This window comes from Trachurus trachurus (genome assembly GCF_905171665.1).
Source record: "Trachurus trachurus genome assembly, chromosome: 11".
Taxonomy (NCBI): domain Eukaryota; kingdom Metazoa; phylum Chordata; class Actinopteri; order Carangiformes; family Carangidae; genus Trachurus; species Trachurus trachurus.
In genome coordinates, this window is record NC_139904.1 from 8,864,008 (window position 1) to 8,882,611 (window position 18,604).

The following is an 18,604-nucleotide window of genomic DNA, read 5'->3' on the forward strand; positions in this document are numbered from 1 at the left end:
ATAAACTAACTAAGAACTTATCATTATTGATTAATTGATTAGTAGGCTATAAATAAAATGCCTTCATGTGTTTCCTCTGTTGTTGCTTTCCTCAACCAGATATTTATACATTCTGCGCTGAATGAGATGAAACACGAAGAAACTTTAACAAACTGAGACAAGTAAAGAAGTTTAAAAAACAAAATTATTTGCTTTGTTCTTGAAATACAAAACATAGCATGACTAAAATGTCTAACAGTCAAATAAGTAATTTTATATATGAATATATTAGTTAATCTATGATATTTAATTGTATATCAATACAATTTCAGAATTAATTTAATCAACAATTGGGTTAATGTTCATAAAATACCATTGATCAATAGTCTTCTTTCAGTCCTCATGCGACTTCACCTGAAGTTAATATTGATGTCAAGAAGACTACTTCAAACTTCTTCTAATTCAATCAGTGTATCAAAGGGACGATCTTTTTATCATTACATTTTCTTGTTAAAATATTCATGCATCATCATTAACTATGTTTTATTTGTGTTCCTTTAGTTTCAGTGCAGCTGTTGAGTCAGATCAGTTCCTCTGCAGCTGAGGGAGGTTTTTGTACGACGCTTTTTCACTGTGTGAACGGTATGTAATAACTCTGCCCACAGTAGTAAACTCCTGAGTCTTCAGCCTGAACTCTGCTGATGGTCAAAGTGAAGTCAGTAACACTAGATGCCTGTCCAGTAAAACGATCTGAAACTCCAGACTGACGACCGTTAGCTAAAGAAATCAGGAGTTTAGGAGCTTCTCCAGGTTTCTGAAAGTACCAGTTCAGCCACTTATTACCACTATGATCAACACTTTCACTGGTTTGACATCTGATAGAAACAGTCTGACCAGGAACAACAGACTGAGATCCAGGAGTCTGAGTCAGGATGATGTCTGCTAATGAACCTGGAAAACATGAATAATAGGAGAAGAGTTGTTGAGACAAATCCATCTTGGAGAAAGATCAACATCTAAACAGAAGAGGATCATTTCTTTAACATGGAGAATAGATGGAAGAAGGTCAATGCTGCTGGTTTCAGTGTTTCTCCATCATAGCAGAACATCATTGTGGTGAACCTGGTTCCATCCTGAAGCAAAGTTTTCAGCAGAGAGTCTCACCCTGAACAAGGAGCCCCAGGGTGGCCAGCAGTAGAGTCACAGACATCATCATTGAGCTGCTGTGGTGTCAGTGGCTGTGAAAGGCCTGGACACACACTGATCAACACTGGCCTCTTAACGGCTGGGAGCAGAGAGGAAGGACACATATGCAAACACACAGAGTCACTCAACTGGAGCTGTCCTCGACACATCATGCTGTGTCCTCCTCACAACACATGGTCTGAACATAAACACAACTGTCACACGTGTATGCTGGATTTTTGACACTGATTAAAAACCAACAACATTTGTTTTGTTGAACATGTCTTGGACATCCCACACCTTCTATACTCAGCCTATTGGAGACCACAGCAGCCAGTGAACCTGGTTATGAGAGCATCAGAAGCTGATAGTGAGACAGTCAGTTGATCAACAGAGGTGTTGATAGTTTGGACTGTGTAGGTCAATGGTACAGAAGGTTAGGGTTCATCTGTATGCAGATGATGTAACTATATATGTTAATGGTGCTGAATGATTCCAGTGTGATATAGTCATGGTTCACTGTTGTGTTAGTAATACATTTGTGTCACTGTGGTGTTGGTAGATTCAAAGTTTAACCTGCAAGATTCAGATTTTTCATTATTGTGTTATTTTCAAAGAAAATGTGTAAATTTTTAATGACAATTGTGAGTGAAGTGCATATTGCCTTGTTGACTCTATTCAGTGAGAGTGTAATGAATGTAATGTGTTCATTGTTGTGGACAGCTGCTTCAGAGAGCAGAGACAGAATGGAATGTGTTTCGTGGAAAGTGACAATGTAGAAAAATGTGAGAAAGAAAGGAAAGAAAAAAAGTTCTGCTACAACAGATGAAGATGTAAACTGTGTGTGTGTGTGTGTGTGTGTGTGTGTGTGTGTGTGTGTGTGTGTGTGTGTGTGTGTGTGTGTGTGTGTGTGTGTGTGTGTGTGTGTGTGTCTCTGGCCTCTTAACCCTCTATTGCATGAAATATTACTAAGGCATGGTAAAAAATGTTTTGCATGTTTTTATTACTTAAAATTGTCTAAATAACAGAAATATTTAAAAGAATCTTAAATTTTTTGTAAAGGGGGGGGTCGTTGGTAAATTGTTGCCATGTGGCAACAATATGCAATCGTGGAAAGTCCCATAAAATCTACATTTTTGACCAAAAACTAATTTTATTTAAAGCAACACTCAACAAATCCATCTCATACTCAACCAAAACCAACAAACAAACATTTATACAATAAAAACATTGTATAATTTCAACAGTTATCTAAAATGTCTGAGAACCTGGAACCTGGAACCCGTCTCAATGAAGTACATTGAATCACTAATTTTATGTCATTTTATTCAGTTATCTAGAAGATATAAGTGCAAGTCCATTTAGATAATATGTTACAAAATACCTTTAATCACAAAATATGAAAAAATATAATGTTTTTACCTTTTAAAATATAAGAAAAGGTTGTAAACATAGGTTCATGCTATGTAAGTCAATGGGACTCCACTGCGTTGAATGCACCAGGAATTTTCCATATTTGCATACTGTTGCCATATGGCAACAATTGTATTTTGGTATATTACAAAAATACTATTACATCAAAACTGAATTGAATTTAAAAAAAAATAAAGTTTACTTTCCCCAGATAGTGATTTCAATTTTTTATTTGATGAAAATTTTCCAAAATTCTGAATAAAAGACAGTCTTCGGGAGCCCCGCACAGTGATGTTTACATGGCACATGTCCATGAGCAAAAGGGACTGGCAAACAGGATATCTTGGTCATTTGACCTCATAAATTGTATGTCCTTCAAAGTAAAAGCCCCCTTTTCACACCTAAATGTAAAAACAAAAAAATATATCATAGCTTTTTAGAAAAATGAAGATAAAGTAATTGTTGCCATATGGCAACACTATGCAATAGAGGGTTCGGCTGGGAGCAGAGAGGAAGGACACATATGCAAACACACAGAGTCACTCAACTGGAGCTGTCCTCAACACATCATCATGTTGTATCTTATTATATCATGTGTAAATTAGTACAACTTAGGATATACCTAAAGGCCCATAACCAGGGTTTTTGATGGATTCAATTGTTTCTATCAATTTAATTGATCCATTGATGATCAGCTTCATCAGACTAAACCAAGTCCCTGTTGGAGTCAGTCAGAGCATTTCCATAGAGAGCCACTTTGCATCAGCAGCACCATGCTCCAGTGCTCTGGGAGAGTTTATAGTCCTGAGAGTTGAAGACTGGATGACTGACAGCTGTCCTTCATGACAACACAAGACACAGAAATCCTCCTCATCAAAAACATGACTTTGGTCTCCGTCCTCATCTGGACTCTCCTCTGCTGCTGCTTCACAGGTAAAGTCCAGAGAATCCAACTCCTCTATCAACATCTGTCCCTCTGAAATGAAGCCCACAAAACCATGACTCTGCTTTATCTTTCTGTCTCTGTGTCCTCAGAGTCCAGAGGTCAGGTCACAGTGACTCAGCCTGGAGCAGTGAGATCTGCTGTAGGAGGATCAGTCACCATCAACTGTAGGACCAGTCAGAATGTTTATGTTTACGGCAGCAGCTACCACTGTTTAGCCTGGTACCAACAGAGAGATGGAGAAAAACCTAAACTCCTCATTTACTCTGCTTCCAATCGAGCATCAGGGATTCCAGGTCGTTTTACAGGCAGTGGATCAAACTCTGACTTCACTCTGAGCATCAGTGGAGTCCAGGCTGAAGATGCAGCAGTTTACTACTGTCAGAGTTTTCACTATATCAACAGTCAGCATGTGTTCACACAGTGAAAAAGCGCCGTACAAAAACCTCCCTCAGTCAAAGTGAACAGAAACTGAACTGACTGCTGCAGCTGGAAGATACTGCAGAGACTGATACAGTTCACTGAGGACACACACACACACACACACACACACACACACAGACACACACACACACACACACACACAAACTGAGGACACACACACACATATAAAAACCTAAACCTCATCCACCATGTCTATATACTGTTTACTTTCATGCAGACATTTCCAAGTCCAATTATCTCACACTAAATGTTTATTACTGTTGAAATATAAACATCTTATTCTGTCGTGTCCATCAGTTCCTTCACTGCTGAAATCAGTAGAAACACCAACATTTCATCATGTGATCAGAGTCTCACCAACAGAGGTGGAAACAGTGATCACCAACAGTTCCCAGGTAAAACTACTGTTACTGTATGAAGTGGAAGTAAACATGGTGAACAAGTATGTTCCATAATTCCTGTCGGGGTTTATTTCTCCATAACAACCTCCGAACTATACATTATCCCTTACTTAACTCTACCTCTTTATTCCTCTGTCTTTTTGTTTATGACCTGCCAAGGGACTGCGGATGAAAATTAGCAGGCTGCTAACTCTGACACATTTACATTTGTTTACTTGTACTAATGTGTATTGCCCCTTTCAAAAAAAATAAAATAAAATAAACATTCAATCCAAATATCAGTCAAATAAATATGTGTGTGCAGGGCAGATGATGTCATTGTGGTGAATAGTATAATGTGAATAGAAACAATACTGTATCATAGAAATATGATGGAATACGATATGTACTCAATCTTCATGCTGAACGTTGGAGGCCAGTGTTGAAGTCTATCACACAAAATGTATAAAGTTACGAGTTAGTGTGTGTGTGTTCTCAGTGAACTGTATCAGTCTCTGCAGTATCTTCCAGCTGCAGCAGTCAGTTCAGTTTCTGTTCAGTTTCACTGAGGGAGGTTTTTGTACGACGCTTTTTCACTGTGTGAACACATGCTGACTGTTGATACGGTGATGACTCTGACAGTAGTAAACTCCTGAATCTTCCGTCTGGACTCCACTGATGCTCAGAGTGAAGTCAACTCCATTTCCCGCTCCACCTCCACTGAATCTGGAGGAGATTCCAGAAAACTTTCTTGATGTTAAGTAGATCAGAGCCTTGGGGGCTTCTCCAGTTTTCTGATGGTACCAGGCTAGGAAGTATTCTGAACCAGAGTTGTGAGTAACTCTTGAACTGGCTTTACAGTCAATGGAGACGGTCTGTCCATTTTGCACTGATTTGGCTGCGGGCTGAGTCAGGACAACATTTTGTCCAACAGACCCTGAGGAGAGAGAAGAAACTCTGGTCAACGATGTTAAGGTGAAACTCAACTTCACTCAAAATGATTTTCACATGACAGAAAAATGATTTTCCTCACCCTGAGTGAAGCAGAGGAGAGTCCAGATGAGGACGGAGACCAAAGTCATGTTTTTGATGAGGAGGATTTCTGTGTCTTGTGTTGTCATGAAGGACAGCTGTCAGTCATCCAGTCTTCAACTCTCAGGACTATAAACTCTCCCAGAGCACTGGAGCATGGTGCTGCTGATGCAAAGTGGCTCTCTATGGAAATGCTCTGACTAAACTGCTGTTACTCTGCTCTTTGCATCTCTTTCTGTTTCTCATGTTCTGTCTTTCTTTCTGACATTTTTGTTCATTTCCTTTCATGTTTGTAAGTTTATCATATCCAGGAAATAATTAAATGCTCATCAAATTAATTCTGCTTTTAGAAATATAAAGGCATGTATCATCAGCATAGAGAGAGACCCAGTAAGCCTGCACACACTCAGCAGCCTTCCGTCTTTCTTTACAGTTTCAACATTATACTGTATATGTCAATAATGCTGGGAGCTTCTATTGACATTGTGTTTAATGTTTAATGATAATGAAGTCACTTTGATCACACAGGTGAAAATAATTGTTTATTACTATTAAAGCGACACATGTCTCCTGTGTTGTTCAGTTTTCTTGAAGCACTGTTGTTGCTTCAGGAGTCATTGAGACTCTCTCAGGACGAGCAGACAGTGTCTCAGTGAAGCAGTCACATCCTGAACCCTGGAGGGAGCTGCACATGTACATGGTCATAGAAGATTAACAGGTTTCCATGAGCATGATGTCCTTCATATATGAACTCTGTTGAACCTGTGGACAGACTGTCTCCTGCTTTGTGTTTTCTCTGAAGAATCAACAATGTCACATGAGTCCAACAGTTTTAATTCACTGTCAGACGTTCTTCATACAATGTGTCTCAGAGCTTCTTGTAAACTGCTATCTAATGTTTACACAATCATTTAATGCTGTTGGTGGTAGTATTAGATAATCTGGGTGTCTTTGACTTTATTTCCTCAATGTTTATTACTCCACAGCTGTCATTCTTCATGTGAGGAAACTTTCAGGTTGTTAAGGCGGCAGATGGACTGTTTGAAGTTATAGAGGAAAACCGATGGAGATGTAGTGTATTATCCACCTGAACTTTTAGCTCTAATATCTTATATAATCACCACGTATTATGTTCTTCTTGTATGTGTGCCCTGTTTTGGAACTGAAGGAAAGTGTGAGTTGGTGCTTTACTTCATGGTCATGTTTTGCTTAGAAGTAAACAAATCGAAGGCAGATGTTATAAGAGAGACAGACGCACATACATTTACAGATATATAAAGATGTTCCATAAGGTGTTTAGTAACAGTGATAGATGAGACAGAGAAGAGTGACCCTTGTGAAATGTATCCTGGGAAAATGTGTGTTCTGTTTCCTGAGAGAGTCTTAACGAAGTTGATTAGCCTCATCTGGAAGATGATGCAAAGTCGTAAAATTACATAGGTTAGATCGTGCCTCATGTTCATGAATGTGGAACAAGAACTGTGTATGTTCAACAGAAATAGAATTGATTAGATTTACAGGAAACATGGAATGCTCATGTTAATGACAAACAATTATTGCCTAATATGGAAAGCCATGTCTTTATGTTGGGAGAAGGTGGAGTTTTGGAGTTAGAAAGCATATAAAGCTATGGTTTTGAGCTATAGGGAGAGAGATCTCACATTGGCAACAGAGATGCTCCAGGATTCGGCATTTTTTGTACACTGTTCTTCTTCTTGTTAATAAACTCATTTTTGAACACAAGTGAAGACGTGTCGGCGGGGATCCCTTCTTTTCATCAACACATCAATATACCACAGAGACAATATTAGTGTGTGTGTGTGTGTGTGTGTGTGTGTGTGTGTGTGTGTGTGTGTGTGTGTGTGTGTGTGTTGTGTGTCCTCAGTGAACTGTATCAGTCTCTTCCAGCTGCAGCAGTCAGTTCAGTTTCTGTTCTCTTTGACTGAGGGAGGTTTTTGTACGACGCTTTTTCACTGTGTGAACACGTTCTTGCTGTTGATATAGTGATAACTCTGACAGTAGTAAACTGCTGCATCTTCAGCCTGGACTCCACTGATGCTCAGAGTGAAGTCAGAGTTTGATCCACTGCCTGTAAAACGATCTGGAATCCCTGATTTCCGATAGGAAGCAGAGGAAATGAGGAGTTTAGGTTTTTCTCCATCTCTCTGTTGGTACCAGGCTAAACGGTGGTAGCTGCTGTCGTAAACATAAACATTCTGACTGGTTCTACATCTGATGGTGACTGAGCCTCCTACAGCAGATCTCACTGCTCCAGACTGAGTCACTGTGACCTGACCTCTGGACTCTGAGGACACAGAGACAGAAAGATAAAACAGAGTCATGGTTTTGTGGGCTTCATTTCAGAGGGACAGATGTTGATAGAGGAGTTGGATTCTCTGGACTTTACCTGTGAAGCAGCAGCAGAGGAGAGTCCAGATGAGGACGGAGACCAAAGTCATGTTTTTGATGAGGAGGATTTCTGTGTCTTGTGTTGTCATGAAGGACAGCTGTCAGTCATCCAGTCTTCAACTCTCAGGACTATAAACTCTCCCAGAGCACTGGAGCATGGTGCTGCTGATGCAAAGTGGCTCTCTATGGAAATGACTGACTGACTCCAACAGGGACTGGGATCAATCTCATCATGCTGATGATCAATAGATCAATGAATTGATTAGGGTATTGATTGAAAAGCTGACACTGAATGTGTTTTTGTGAATTTTCATTCAGAACTACCAATACATTTATTGTAAAACCTAATTTTGTCTGTTTGTATCTCATGCTAGAAAGACCACCTTTCCTTTTGAAATATATTGAAAAATAAAAATATTTAATAATTATTATAATTCAGAGAAATATTATCAATTGTTAGGTTTCAACATTTTGAAAAACAGGAAGTGATTTATTAGAGTTTGTTGTTGTCAGAGTCAGAGAGCCGTGTCTCTGTACAGTGAGAGGTTTTTGTACGACGGCTCAGTCACTTTGCATCACTGTGGTACACGTTCGGTGGAGGAACCAGACTGGATGTTGGAAGTAAGTTCAATTTTTCATGTATTTTTTTCAATCATGCTTTCATTTTTTAAATCTATAATCTAAATATGTTATTTTACGTCTTTATTTACACTTTTTTTTCCTGAAATATTCTGCCGACATCAGAAACTAGAGTTTTGTCTTTAAAGTGTAAATTATAAATCAGCACATTATCAGTGTTTTGGTCCATAATAGAAATCATGTCATCAGATGTTTGGACGACAGAAACTTGAGGACTTGTAGTTGTAGTTGAGTCAGACAGAGTCAGAGCCGTGTCTCTCTACACTGAGAGGTTTTTGTACGACCACTCAGTCACTTTGTATCACTGTGGTGGACTTTTGGTGGAGGAACCAGACTGGATGTTGGAAGTAAGTTTCTCATCAAATCTTCAATATTGTCTCATCAGTTCAGCTTCTAATTTCTGTCAGTGAACATTTGTAGCAGATATAAATTTCCACTGGGCTGATCCAGATCACTGTAAAATCTGTTTGATTCTTCATTTCTCCTGTTTAACACATGAAGCTGAACTCAGAGCAGCTTCACTCGACTTTTCTTTTCACATGTTCCACTTCATTAATGAAATGTGAACAATCTGAAGAGCAGGGAACATTCAAGAACAACAATCCTGCTGTAAAAACATGTTTTGTTACATTTAGTCTTAACATTTGAAACAGTTTAGAATGTGAGTTGAAATGATTGTGAACAGTGAGACTGAAGTTTTCTGAGGCTGTTGGTTTCTTTTGGATTCATAGATGTCTGATGTTTAAATGTGGTCGTCACTTATTTGTGGCTCATAATGTCCTTTAACAGTAGATCTGATTAACTGTGGTGATCTTGATAGTAAATGTGTTGGATCATGAATGGACCATGACTTTGTAGAAAATTATATTTTAAATGTATTATATTTTTAAAACCGTATTTATTTTTGTAATATAAAGTGCGGTAAAATGCAGCAGTTGAAATGTAAAATCAGCTTCTTCAGTTTCCAGTGTACGTTGATATATTTCACTCATATGAGGACTCTTTCTGTGCTGATGTGCATGAGAGGTTTTTAAAGGGAAGTGAAACAATGTGTGAGTGAGTGAGTGACTGGTGGAGCAGAAAAACATCTGACAGAAACTCCTTCAAGGACAAAAGCAGCTCTCACACAGTAAAGGTGTCCAAGTGGCTGCTGTTGGATTGACACGTTGTGCTCTGTGTCTCCTATAGGTGATACCCGCCCCACCCTGACGGTGCTGCCCCCCTCCAGTGAGGAGCTGCAGCAGCAGGGGAAGGCCACGCTCATGTGCCTGGCCAACAAGGGCTTCCCCTCAGACTGGAGTCTGGTCTGGAAGGTGGACGGCAGCAGCAGCAGCAGCAGCTGGGAGGAGAGCAGGAGCCCCGGGGTGCTGGGGAAGGACGGCCTCTACAGCTGGAGCAGCACCCTGAGGCTCCCTGCAGACCAGTGGAGGAAGCTGGGCTCTGTGACCTGTGAGGCCACCCAGGGCTCCCAGTCTCCGCTCTCAGAGACTCTGAGGAGAGACCAGTGTCCCCAGTCCTGAGCTGACTCACTGGGACTCTGATACTGGTTTTACTCTGCTCCTGCTCTCTCTCTCTTTGATTTCACATGCTTCACTAACAATATTTACCAGCTTTTCCCCGTATTTCAATGTTGTGTCTGTGTTTAAACATAATAAAAATCTGATCATCACATCACTTGATTTAATCTGTTTTCATTTAACATGTCTATGATGACACACGGTCTGAACATAGAGCTGATCCATTTAAAACACAACTGTCATAAAGTGTATGTTGGATCTTTGCAGCTGAAACCAACAACATTTGTGCAGTTGAACGTTCAGTCTTGAACATCACCTTCTATACTCAGCCTATTGGAGGCCACAGCAGCCAGTGAACCTGGTTATGAGAGCATCAGAAGCTGTTAGTGGGACAGTCTGTGGATCAACACAGCTGTTGATAGTTTGTACTGTGTAGGTCAGTGGTACAGCAGGTTTGGGTTCATCTGTATGCAGATGATGTAACTATGCCATGTAACTACTAGCAACAGTAATAGCAATAAAAAAAAATGAAATTTGCGATAAATGGGTCCAGAGGAGCCATAACTATTGAAATTGAAATCCTTAATACTCAAAACAAGTCTTCCATATATCATCAAACCTCTCCTTCATGTTTTTAATCTCTCCCTTGAAACCGGTATATTTCCTGCTCAGTTTAAATGGGCTAAAGTCATTGTCCAGATTTTTACCGAGCTATCTCTTCTCTAGTAAACTCCCCTCTGGAAGGGTATAGCCAGGACAGTACGGCGGAAACAACTCGAGTCTCTTTTCTTTCTTCTTTTATTTATTTCACACACAGTATCCGATGGTTAGCCTGCCTGCTACAGCTAACTTTTCACCGTGGGTTTAGCTTGACTAGCTTTCTTAGCTCTTGACTAGGTTTGACTAGCAGCCCGACTAGAAAATAGGTTCGACTAGGTTGTAAACCTAAAAGGTAAACACAAACACAAAATGTAGCCTACTGTAAACATTATACAGATATTCATATTAAATGATTTCTTGTTCACAGTTGCATTGAACATTACTCACCGACGAGGCGTACCGGTCCTGACAATAACTCACAAATGAGGTAGAAAAAAAAGGTCTATGCCTTGTGGCACACTGCGCATGCTCCTACGCACGCGGTCTGGGAGTGCACTTAACACTATCACGCGTGACAATGAATTAACAGCAACGGCTGCTGGAAAGTTCTACAGTCATTCCTCTCTTCTAAACTGACGATCTCTCATTATTCTCTAATTATAGACTGATATCCATCCTACCATGTTTTCCCAAAGTATTAGAAAAACTAGTTTATTATCGTTTGTCTAAATACCTGAACGACAATAACATTTTATACGACCATCAGTACGGGTTCAGAGAGAATCATTCCACCTCTATGGCCCTCACCCGTCTTGTAGATAACATTTCCAAGGCTACCGATAATAAAGAAATAACACTTGGAGTATTCTCGATTTATCGAAAGCCTTCGATACGGTCAATCATGACATTATATTACAGAAACTTTCTCTTTATGTTATGCAGCTCAAATCTGTCATGGTTCAAAAGCTATTAATAGTAGTCTGATAGAAGGCAATTTGTTTCTTGGAACAATACTTCATCTGACTTAAAGACCCACTCCCGTTAAAATTGTGTTTTTTGAGCTTTTCACGTGTTCCTGTGGCATTTTGGGTTGCGAGGAGGTGGCTGGGCGGGTGCAAAACAGCGCAGTCTCCGCCCATCCCCCAGAGGTGAATTGCTAATGTGCATGGCTAATGAGCTGGTTTTAAAATGGCCAAAAAGGGTCGCGGGAGTGGGACTTTAAAGTTGATTTCATGTGGTTTGCCCCAAGGATCAATTTTGGGCCCTTTACTGTTTCTTATTTATGTAAATGACCTACACATGTCATCAACTAAAGCATATTTCATTCTGTTTGCAGATGATTCCGATATTTTTTATCTGGTAAGAATGGACCCAAATTAATATCATAAATGAACACATAATTGTGTAAAGTTGACTTATGGTTTAAGGCAAACAAATTGTCACTTAAAGCAGAAGTGAGTGATATATTTGTGTTAATATAAGTCTTAAATAGTTTTATCTTCCGACAGCAATCACTTACATAGAGTGTTTGGACTGAAACACGGGTCTCTCAGTCCCTCTGCTCTGCTCTGAGCCGAAGAGAAAACATTTATGGTATCCTACAGTTTTTATCCAATGAGGAGAGAGAACGGCATGCAGGGCTGTGTGTGCAGCCAAGGAACGCCGTGAATGTGGTGACGTAGCGACGAGGACTGTTATGGTGCGTTCAAGGAAACTCGTATTTTTCCGACCGTGAAGTGGTACCAGTTCGATCTGGTACGAGTTCACCGGTCGGAAGTTACGAGTGGCCGTTATAGTGACTTTCACCGGTAAAACAGGTCGGAAAAACACGAGTGGGTTGCCTGGAACGCTACAAAGTCGTAAGTTGTGACTTGAAGCTGTAATTTACGATTTCAAAAGCCTGCCTGGAACGCAGCATTAGCGAAAACGACCGGATCACTCACTTCTGCTTTAATATAAAGAAAAGCTTGTATACTGTATGTTATGTACGCTGAGAAGTCAACAATCAACAAACTCTCTTCCTAATGTTTATATTGACAACAACATCTTGGAAAGGGTCACAGTAACAAAATTCTTAGGTATTTTAATTGATGAAAATCTCACTTGGAAAAGTCATATTCTGTCTATTTCAAACAAGATTGCAAAGAATATTGGAGTTATCAGAAGAATATGTCATCTACTGCCTGGTAAAATTTTGATTAATTTATATTATACTCTGATTTATCCTGTCATTTTATATTGTAATATTATTTGGGCAAGTACTTTCAAGAGGTCCCTCAACTGTATTCTCACTTTCCAAAACGATTCATCAAAATGATAACATTTTCTAACAGACTCACTAGATCCACACCCCTGTTTCAATCCCTGAGTATTCTTCCTATTTTTGCTGTAAATACTTTTCAAATATGTATTTTTGTTTATCAATCTATTCACAAGTTACTTCCAATCTGTTTCCAAACTGTATTTCAGTTCAATTCCCAGATTCATAATTTCAACACTAGGTCAGCAAATAATCTTCATCCCACTTTTTTCAAGTCTACTTTCTCTCAGTTCTCAATTAGATTTAGAGGTCCGCACTTTTGGAATTCATTACCAATCCACCTTAGAACCTGCACAAGCATAAACTCATTTAAGAAACAAATAATTCACTTTCTATTGGCCCAGTTGAGCAATGCATAATCCACATATTTTCTTTACATCACCACACAATGTTGATTTTCTCTCTCTCTCTCTCTCTTTTCTAATTGTTTTATGTTGTTCTTCACATTACTGTAAATTAAATTTATGTTGAATGTTTATCTTTAGGAGGACCACTTGACAAGCCCTTACTGTGCGTTCACACCAAAAGCTTCCAAAGCGTCAAAACGCCGGAAGTCAATTCATTTTCAATGAGAGTCCGGCGACACTGAGCGTCCAAAGTGTCAACAGGCGTTGCCGCGCTTCCAAAGTGTCCAAAGCTTCCAAAGCGTCCAAAGCTTCCAAAGCGTCCAAAGCATCACCAGACGAGAAGTTGAGCCCTGGTTAACTTTAGGGTAATGAGCTATGACGCGGTTCGGTGGCAACCTGTCTCTGCCTTTTTTTTTTTTTTTTTTGTATTTCGGCTCCCCAATGACCAGCGCGATCGAACTTTGACGTCAGTCACGTGACGAGCGGCCAAAGCGGCTGAAAATATTTGCCGTTTTGGGAGCTGTCTTGTCTGACACCCACCCTCGAGCGTTTTTGACGCTTTGGAAGCTTTTGGTGTGAACGCACAGTTAGGGTTCTTTTTTGTTTCTCCTGCACATTTGCTTTATCTACTGTATACTTTGTATGTTTTTTGTTGTTGTTGTTGTTGTTGTTGTTGTTGTTGTTGTTGTTCCACTTATGCTGTTTTATATGTCTTTCATGTGCTAATAAAAATACAATACAATACAATACAACTATCTGTACACAAAATATAGCCAACGGTGTCGTGCCTGTGGAGCAAATGTAGAATGCCCTTTTGTTATGAGACAAGCCGGCCTGGCGCTTAGCCCCACCTCCTGAATGGCAGGCTATGTAAAGAGAACAAGGATGTTTATGTGACAGTTGAGGTTCCTGTCACTATGCCTCCAATTGATCATGCGCCCTTGCCACTTGGCCAAAACTGCCAAAACGTTTATAAACCATCTTTGCTACTACTCCCGCCCACCCCAAACGCTTACAGCGGGGATGAGGCCAGACTCTCCCTCAGAAATGAATTGAATTGCATTTCCGGGAGCGGCTGGTTTAAGAGGCTGTCTTCACCTTGCCACATTCTGGCGTTGTTGGCAGGATCCATGTAGCACTAGGGGTGGGTCCATGAATTCCTAATGTGTGGCAGCCTGCGCGGAAGCACGAGGACGTGCTTGTGAAAAGAGGGGGAGAGATGTGACAGTTGAGGTTCCTGTCACTATGCCTCCAATTGATCATGCGCCCTGGCTACTTGGCCAAAGGGATTTCCCTTTGGGTGACTGGCAAGCGCGCATGACTCTTACCTGGGAGGTGTGGGTTCAATCCTGTAACTGCTGTTACTCTGCTCTCTGCATCTCTTTCTGTTTCTCATGTTCTGTCTTTCTTTCTGACATCTTTGTTCATTTTCTTTCATTTTTGTAACTTTAGCATATCCAGGAAATAATTAAATGCTCATCAAATTAATTCTGCTTTTAGAAACATAAAGTTGTGTATCATCAGCATAGAGAGAGACAGAAACTGCAGAGACTGATACAGTTCACTGAGGCCACACACACAAACACACACACACACACACTCACTGAGGACGCACACACATTAAAACCTAAACCTCATCCACCATGTCTATAAACAGTTCACACGTATCATATCATGGAGACATTTCTTGGTCCAATTATCTAACACTAAATGTTTATTACTGATGAAATATAAACGTCTTATTCTGTCGTGTCCATCAGTCTCTTCACTGCTGAAATCAGTAGAAACACCAACATTTCAATCATCTGATCAGAGTCTCACCAACAGAGGTGGAAACAGTCGTCACCAACAGTTCTCAGGTAAAACTCAGCTAATGAAGTGGAAGTAAACATGGTCAACAAAGTAAAAACTTCCTGGAGCTAAACATTGTGTTGAGCTGGAAAAGAGCAGACTGAGCAACATCTCTGACTTGATGATGGGGTGAGAACAGAACAACGTCAGACTGTGATTGTTTAAGAAAAACCTGTTCATCAGAGATTGAGTTTCATTTAGTTTGATTATTCTTCTGTTGTGGCTGTATTTTATGTTTGCTCACAGTTTATTAAAAAAGAAAATGGTGTGATCTCAGTGAACTGTATCAGTATCTTCCAGCTGCAGCAGTCAGTTCAGTTTCTGTTCACTTTGACTGAGGGAGGTTTTTGTACGATGCTTTTTCACTGTGTGAACACCCACTTGCTGTTGATATAGTGAGCACTCTGACAGTAGTAAACTGCTGCATCTTCAGCCTGGACTCCACTGATGCTCAGAGTGAAGTCAGAGTTTGATCCACTGCCTGTAAAACGACCTGGAATTCCTGATGCTCGACTGGAAGCAGAGTAAATGAGGAGTTTAGGTTTTTCTCCATCTCTCTGTTGGTACCAGGCTAAACGGTGGTAGGTGCTCCAAGTATTGAGATCCACACCAGTATCAACATCCTGACTGGTTCTACAGTTGATGGTGACTGAGTCTCCTACAGCAGATCTCACTGCTCCAGACTGAGTCACTGTGACCTGACCTCTGGTCTCTGAGGACACAGAGACAGAAAGATAAAACAGAGTCATGGTTTTGTGGGCTTCATTTCTGTGTCTTGTGTTATCATGAAGGACAGCTGTCAGTCATCCAGTCTTCAACTCTCAGGACTATAAACTCTCCCAGAGCACTGGAGCATGGTGCTGCTGATGCAAAGTGGCTCTCTATGGAAATGCTCTGACTGACTCCAACAGGGACTGGGATCAATCTCATCATGCTGATGATCAATAGATCAATTAATTGATTAGGGTATTGATTGAAAAGCTGACACTGAATGTGTTTTTGTGAATTTTCATTTATATCTACAAATAAATTTGTTGTAAAACCTCATTTTGTCTGTTTGTATCTAATGATAGAAAGACCACCTTTCCTCGGAAATATATTGAAATATAAAAATATTTAATAATAATTATAATTCATAGAAATATTATAAATTGTTAGGTTTCAACATTTTGAAAAACAGGAAGTGATTTATTAGAGTTTGTTGTTGTCAGAGTCAGAGAGCCGTGTCTCTGTACAGTGAGAGGTTTTTGTACGACGGCTCAGTCACTTTGTATCACTGTGGTACACGTTCGGTGGAGGAACCAGACTGGATGTTGGAAGTAAGTTCAATTTTTCATGTATTTTATCCAATCACTCTTTGTTTTTTCATCTAGAATCTAAATATGTTATTTCATGTCTTCATTTAAACTTTTTTTTTTACTGAAATTTTCTGTCGACATCAGAAACTAGAGTTTTGTCTTTAAAACATAAATTATAAATCAGCACATTATCAGTGTTTTGGTCCATAATAGAAATCATGTCATCAGATGTTTGGACGACAGAAACTTGAGGACTTGTAGTTGTAGTTGAGTCAGACAGAGTCAGAGCCGTGTCTCTCTACACTGAGAGGTTTTTGTACGACCACTCAGTCACTTTGTATCACTGTGGTGGACTTTTGGTGGAGGAACCAGACTGGATGTTGGAAGTAAGTTTCTCATCAAATCTTCAATATTGTCTCATCAGTTCAGCTTCTAATTTCTGTCAGTGAACATTTGGAGCAGATATAAATTTCCACTGAGCTGATCCAGATCACTGTAAAATCTGTTTGATTCTTCATTTCTCCTGTTTAACACATGAAGCTGAACTCAGAGCAGCTTCACTCGGCTTTTATTTTCACATGTTCCACTTCATTAGTGAAATGTGAACAATTTGAAGAGCAGGAAACATTTAAGAACAACAATCCTGCTGTAAAAATGTGTTTGGTTACATTGATTTAGTCTTTACATTTGAAACAGTTTGGAAGTTGAGTTGAAATGATTGTGAACAGTGAGACTGAAGTTTTCTGAGGCTGTTGGTTTCTTCTGGATTCATAGATGTCTGATGTTTAAATTTTTGTAATATAAAGTGCAGTAAATGCAGCAGTTGAAATGTAAAATCAGCTTCTTCAGTTTCCAGTGTACTTTGATACATTTCACTCATATGAGGACTCTTTCTGTGCTGATGTGCATGAGAGGTTTTTAAAGGGAAGTGAAACAATGTGTGAGTGAGTGAGTGACTGGTGGAGCAGAAAAACATCTGACAGAAACTCCTTCAAGGACAAAAGCAGCTCTCACACAGTAAAGGTGTCCAAGTGGCTGCTGTTGGATTGACACGTTGTGCTCTGTGTCTCCTATAGGTGATACCCGCCCCACCCTGACGGTGCTGCCCCCCTCCAGTGAGGAGCTGCAGCAGCAGGGGAAGGCCACGCTCATGTGCCTGGCCAACAAGGGCTTCCCCTCAGACTGGAGTCTGGTCTGGAAGGTGGACGGCAGCAGCAGCAGCAGCTGGGAGGAGAGCAGGAGCCCCGGGGTGCTGGGGAAGGACGGCCTCTACAGCTGGAGCAGCACCCTGAGGCTCCCTGCAGACCAGTGGAGGAAGCTTTGCTCTGTGACCTGTGAGGCCACCCAGGGCTCCCAGTCTCCGCTCTCAGAGACTCTGAGGAGAGACCAGTGTCCCCAGTCCTGAGCTGACTCACTGGGACTCTGATACTGGTTTTACTCTGCTCCTGCTCTCTCTCTCTTTGATTTCACATGTTTCATTAACAATATTTACCAGCTTCTGTCAGTGTTTCAATGTTGTTTCTGTTTTTACACATAATAAAAATCTGATCATCACATTTGTTTTCATGTGTTTTCATTTGACGTGTCCATGACGACTTATTGTTTCTGTGTGATGAGTTCAGGGAGAAAGTCTAAGATGATGAAACATGTTTTCCATACAAATTGTAAGTTCATCCTGTAGTGTGTATAAACTCAGTAAGAACGTATCATTATTGATTAATTGATCAGTAACAATATAATGCCTTCAAGTGTTTCCTCTATTGTTGCTTCTCTCAATCTTAGATATTTACACGTGTTCAACTGACGAACTGAAACACGAAGATGCAGAGAAAAGTAAAGATATGAAACTGAAATTATTTTCTTTGTTTCTGAAATACAAAACACAACATGAATAAAATATCTGACAGTCAAACAAGAAGTAATCTTATATGTGAATGTATATCAATAACATTTTACAATTAATTTAATCAACAAATTATTCCAAATGTTATTAAACTAACTCAAGCGGATTGGTTAAAACTTTATTTTAATCATTGTATGAACAGTGATTACTTTTTATGTGGAGTATTTAGTGTAAAAATGTTCAAAGTGGATCATTATTAACTAGATTTTTGTTGTATTAGTTTTAGTGCAGCTGTTGAGTCAGCTGAGTTCCTCTGCAGCTGAGGGAGGTTTTTGTACGACGCTTTTTCACTGTGTGAATGGGAAGCCGTTACTGTGCTGACAGTAGTAAACTCCTGAGTCTTC

General features: G+C 40.0%; 2 gene segments (V, D, J or C); both read left to right on the forward strand.

Annotated features, from left to right (window-relative positions):
- Window positions 1–826: 826 nt before the first annotated feature.
- On the forward strand, window positions 827–10,029 carry LOC310993920 (Ig kappa-b4 chain C region-like). The segment is given in 4 exons: window positions 827–845; window positions 3,613–3,742; window positions 8,716–8,771; window positions 9,613–10,029.
- Window positions 10,030–15,183: 5,154 nt separating this feature from the next.
- Window positions 15,184–17,907, forward strand: LOC310993921 (Ig kappa-b4 chain C region-like). The segment is given in 3 exons: window positions 15,184–15,188; window positions 16,688–16,743; window positions 17,434–17,907.
- The last annotated feature ends 697 nt before the right edge of the window (window positions 17,908–18,604 follow it).